The sequence below is a fragment of the Protopterus annectens genome, chromosome 3.part0 (assembly GCF_019279795.1).
Source record: "Protopterus annectens isolate FY-2018-M chromosome 3.part0, PAN1.0, whole genome shotgun sequence".
NCBI classification, from domain to species: domain Eukaryota; kingdom Metazoa; phylum Chordata; order Ceratodontiformes; family Protopteridae; genus Protopterus; species Protopterus annectens.
Window position 1 is genome coordinate 440007232 of NC_056731.1, and position 6000 is coordinate 440013231.

Consider the following 6000-nt stretch of genomic DNA (forward strand, 5'->3'; position numbering starts at 1 on the left):
TGGGTGATCATTGACTCCATATGTAATATTAGTATAATACAGATAGTAACAACACCTACCAAAGATTGCTGACACAACCATGACATCAACTGCAATAACAAGAAAACATGGGGGATTTGTTACATCAGGAAAACAAACACACAATCCAAGTATAATGTGGACATCATACTCTATAATCAGACCAATAAGTATGTCACCTGTGTCCTGGGGTAGATGGTAAATGGAACATCCTCCAGCATGTGGTTAAGGTGCTGACAACTCCCTTGTACATAACAGAAGTACTGAGTATGTGAAAGACATCTACATCAGAGACCATAATGCCTCCATAGTTTCCAGTCTTCATCACACCAATAACTGAGTGCAATGCATCCTTCTTCATGTACCTCCATACACATCTTCCACTGATTTGTAACTATGTGCCACCTTTGTCACAGTGAACTGTCACACAGCTTATTGGCGATACCTTTCTATTAATTTTGTGGCATAAACATGACTGTCTGATGGTGCGGTACCTCCATCAAGTTGTTACATCAAATGCATGTGTGCTCTCTGTTCTGATGATGCATACAGTGCATACATAGGTGTTTGACAACATTAATGGCATGGATAACATTTGAGACAGTGTGGATTCCACCATAGGTGCCATGCACATCAGTCAACTAGCCTGTATTGCTCATAATTTCCCATACAGGTATAGTAGTGTCCCTCCTAACACCTGTAGCAGATGTTACAGTGCCAGGACAGTGTTTGTGATTTCCTCCTCATAGACTGTGGATGTATCATAATAGCAAGTGTGTTTGGGTAAAATCATCTCTGGTCACTCTAAATCACATATGTTATGTCAGAGACATGGGTTTACTGGTGATATTATTCTGATATTGTCCATGATTATGGTTGGACCTTTTAATGTTATCCATGAGTCTTTAACTGTGTTCCAGTTGCTGGAGACCTCTGCTGAGATTACACTCATTTTCAGGGAAATCAGTTTGCACAGCTTCACAATATGCACCCTACCCCAACTGTGTGTTGAGATCCCTGATGCTTATCTCACACAGACATTCTCCCCATTGTTTTAGCATCTTGTGTGACAGTCACATAATACACATTTTCACTGTGCAGTCCCTACTGTACCATATAAATATGTGACTGGTGTTGCTGCTACAACCATATTCCATTGACTTGCCCTCATCTGCTGTACATTATGATGTTTCACTGGTCCTGTTTCCCTGTGTTCATTCCTACAATTCACCTGTGTGGCCCTACTCAATGCACACACTTCCCCTGAGTGATCATTTTACATGGCAGTCCGAGGTCTTGTACAGATCATTAACAGAGCTTCAGTACAGAATGCCAGGAATGGGATATCACAATACTCTGCACTGTAGGTACACTAGCCTGTACTATGCTTGGACCATATCCTTAACATTCATACCTCTCGACTATCCAGATATTCCCAGGATGTCCAGGGGTTTTCCCTATCAAATTTGTGACTTTCTGCCATATCCCTGGGATGATCTAAGGACTGATGTGACTCAATATTACATACATTTGAGTTTCGTACTTCAAATCCTTTAGAACATGTATCTTAACAAAACTCCCTGGTTATTCTAGCACATTTCAATAGGGAAAATATGTCAAATATGTCCCTAATTTTGGGTCATTGTCCCCCCATTATGTTGTTCTTCATCTAGATGTCTTGCAATAAGAGACTGACAGCTATCTCTGCAATCCTGGTGATCATTGTGGCATTCCTCGCAAAACTGCAGACCGTCAGCGCTCTGATTTAAACAGGAGTGTTATCCATGTTCCCTTACATGGTTTCCTGGCTGGCAAGAGTGTTGCCAGCTAGAAAACCTCATTTACAGGCAGTGCATTGCATGAATATGCAATGAGCCACTCATCACTGCATACACATGTAAATACCATGTAGGCTTTGGGCAAAGTCTACACAGAGTTTACTAAATCCAGTTAGTCTAATTTAGCTTCAGAGCTAAACATGCTAATATTTATTTTATTTTTTGTATTTTATTTTACATTTGCTTACTGGGAAAGTCTGACTGGACACAGGTCCATTTTCAGCTGAGGCCCAGGAGAAAAGCTCCAAAGTACAATACAATACATATGAGAAGTATAACATACATATAAGCATACAATAAAGTAGAGATTGACAAGCTCTTAAATAAACAGCAAAAAGCATTACATTGAAACTTGATTTTTTAGAGATAATTTTGAAATTGCAGTTTACACATAGATGTTTTGAAGGATAAAAACAGAGTGGTTGGAATGATTTGAGTATTATCTCTGGATCTTATGGTAAAGTTATTGTTTAGGGGGGAGGATCTACCATGGCTGAAAAGAATGTTTTTTTTTTTGGATTAAGAATAAATTTGATGTTAGTGAACCACGTTTCTGCTAAAGTAAAGTTATTTTGGGTCAGGGTTTGCAGTTCTTTTAAGGTGGGGGGGCGGCACATATAAGTGTGCTGTTATCAGCATATTATATTACTGAGGCAGACAGAGACAATGAAGAGATCTGGTTGGTGAAGAGAGAAAACAACAATGGGCTGAGGATGGACCCTTGAGGTACTCCTATGGATACTGGTAACAGTGGGGACAATTGGTCTTGCCATAGGATTGCTTGAAGATGGCCTGATAAGTAGCCATTGAAACCATAATATAAAGGAGGAGTTAATGTTTAGGATAGAGTTTCAAGAAGCATACTGTGGTTAACCATGTCAAAGGCTTTTGATACGTCTAAGAATATGGAAGATACAAATAGACCCTTGTTTCTGTGGTGGTTAACTATATTGGTAAAGGACAGTAGTGCTAAGGTGGTGCTATGGGAAGGTCTAAAGCCATGCTGTGATTTGGAAAGTAGGTTGTTTTTTACAAGGTACTGCATTAGTTGATTATGGACACTTTTTTCTAATATTTTGGATAAGGGTGATAGAATCATGATTGGACGATAGTTGGTGAGCTCTAAGGAGTTACCTCCTTTATGCAGTGGAATAATATGTGATGTTTTCCATGAGGTAGGTACCTTACATTCTAATAGTGACCTGTTTATGAGTATGGGCACAGGACTGGCTATAGCCTCTGCAAATATCTGCAAGAAATCTGCTGGTAGATTTGCAGCTGCTAGTGTGGTTGGTTTGAGTTTCTTAAGGAGTTTAAAAATTACTTTAGTGGACACAGAGTTCATGGAAAAGCTGGAAGTATTGTTTGATGTATTGGGATGGATTAGGGTAGCTGTTGCTATGGAGCTACTGGTACTATTTTGGGCATTGGCTAGGGTTTGGACTAATATAAGTTGTTGATGTCATAACAATATGCAAAATCATTTTGGAGATGCTGCACATTACAGACTGAGCAAAAATAGCCAAAACCAAGTAGTTATTTGCATACATCCTTTTTGAAATAGTTAATTGTGCAGTCATAATGAATATGGTTTTCAAAGTAGTTCTTAGCTGTTTTTGTGATTTTTTCAGCCTAACAGACTATAAGCACAGAGTCTTCTTCTTCATCTTTTGGCTGTTCCTGGTTAGGTGTCACCACAGAGTATCACCTGCTCGCTCATGACTGGCAGTGGAGTTTTACAGTGTGGTGTTGCCAGCCCAGCGCCCAACCTTCCACAGAAGGTGCACACATGCATACACTCACCCCTAGGGCCAAGTTAGAGCATCCAATCCACCTACAGCATGTCTTTGGGATGTGGGAGGAAACCAGAGCACCTGGAGGGAACCCACACGACCACAGGGAGGACATGCAGATGCCACACAAAAGGCACCCCAGCTGAGAATCGAACCAGAGAACTGTTTGCTGGAAGGCGGCAATGCTAACCGCTGCATTACCACGGCTGCCCACTGTAAGCACAGAGTAAGGAAGATAAATTATTGGAATAAGAATGACAATTGCTTATGTTTTGCAGTGGTTTTATTCCAAAGACATTTCTCTTCATCAGTATCTGTCCATAACCTCCTACACATAGCATTCCACACTAACATGCAGGAAATTCCTGAAAATACACAGAAGGTGTCTCACCAGTTGTTATTATTTTGTGTGATTATAAATCAAGTAGTATGACTTTTCTACTTCAGGTCTAGAAACATTTTTTTAAAGCATTGCTTTCCATTAAAAACAGCAAAAAACAAATAAAACTAAGCAGTTGTCTGATAATCTCATGTTATGAGCTTGAAAATGTTTTGTTAAAGTAACAGTATTGATCTTATATCATGTTTGTCATTTCTGTCATCTGACTGATTGAGCAGCAACATAATCTGAAAGAAGTTACAGCTTCGTTTTAACAAAGTAGGTCTTGCCACCTGTTCGGAGCCAATGCATAGCTCCTAATTTCCAGTTTCAGTTCTTGCTGATACTGGAATTGCCATAAACTAGGCTTGGCAGTATCATTTTTGGAAAAAAATCCAACCATATTTTAAATAGCAAGAAATATTAAACATAATTCTATACAAAATATGCAAAACTGCACACACACAGTTTGTCAGTCATGTTTCTTACCATGTAAACCTATGGCGGATGCCATTTCAGTAATGAGACAGTTAGGTAAAGTTGGTGCAAAGCCATCTGTTTTTCAATATTCTAACTTGCAAGTAATTTTTTTCATTTCAGGATGACAATTCTGTCACCAGATCAGTACATCTCCCTCAGCATAAACACATAAAATGTCACTGGAGTACCTATTGTATACCATCATGACTGTAACCCTTCATGAGAATTGTGTTAATTTCCCAGCCTTACAGTGCCTCAGACCTGAAAGAAATAAAACTAGCCTATTTGTCATTTATTTTTAACCCCCTTACTATTTAATGTTTTGCAGAAGACTGCCATCAAACTACTAGTTTTGTCTGTTTATGTTCCATGTATTTAAATACCAATTTCTCCCAAATAGTTTGGTATTTTTAAAGTAACTTCCAGGAAATGCTACTAGCATAATTACCTTTAAAGTTACCTTAGATCTTTTACCTATCCACAAAGGAAAGTATCAGAAGTATTTTGAATTTTAATGAAATAAATAATTAATGTCACACCAACCACAACAAAGTAGTAAAATATAACAGCAAACCACAAATCTGATGGTCAGGATACCAAACAGGCTTCTATTAAAAAAAACAATAAAAAAGCATTTAAAATCCTCTACTGCCTCGGCTTCAACAGCCTTTACAAAGTATAACATTTTCTCCAGGGAACATTCCTTATATACCAAATTGCACAATAATCAGTCAATTAAATAACTAAATCAACCACTTCCAAGGGGACAATCTATCAAACATTAACATAAAAACAAATTCTTTCCCAAGGCTCATTGTATACTTGTTTCAAAATTGTTACTTGAAGTCCCTGAACAACACTGTTGTGAAAGACTTTAAAGTGCAAAGCAACTGGACTTTCTATCTTATACTTTTTATGTTCCTGATATGTTCCTTTAATCTTGTAACAAAAGACCTTTTACTTTCCCCAATATAAAATTTCCCACATCGACACCTAAGTGCATAAACGACCCCCACACTATCACACCTAAAGTTCCTCTGAAATTGACAACGTCTACCATTAATTTTTAAAATAATTAATGTTATTTGATGCTACAACACATAAAACAGAGTATCTTTATTCTTTATATAGAAATACATGTTCTTTTTATGTCTGAAGTCACAGCATTATACATTTATGTTTATTATGGCTTTACATTTGTTACCCTTAATAGAAATAAAAGATAGATTGCTTTCAAGTGGATATTGTGTAGTTGTTGTAATCTATCAGTTCTAAAAGGACATTCTGGCTTGAATTTTATGCTGTATTCAAAGGGGAAGTTCTCTCTGTGTCTTTAAAATATTATACATTAAATGTTTTAAGTACAAGATACCTGGATGGCCAGCTTATACTGTATTTTGAATGACTTAATTGCTGTTAGGGATAGCATACAGGAGTGGCACTGATCAATGAAATTGCTGATTCAAGTAATTACAGTCTTACATACAGAGAA

General features: G+C 37.7%; 1 protein-coding gene across 1 annotated transcript in view; it reads right to left on the reverse strand.

Annotated features, from left to right (window-relative positions):
• LOC122796412 (C-C chemokine receptor type 5-like) overlaps positions 1-6000 on the reverse strand; it is a 408146-nt gene that overhangs the window by 380720 nt on the left and 21426 nt on the right. The gene's annotated exons all lie outside the window — the stretch shown is intronic.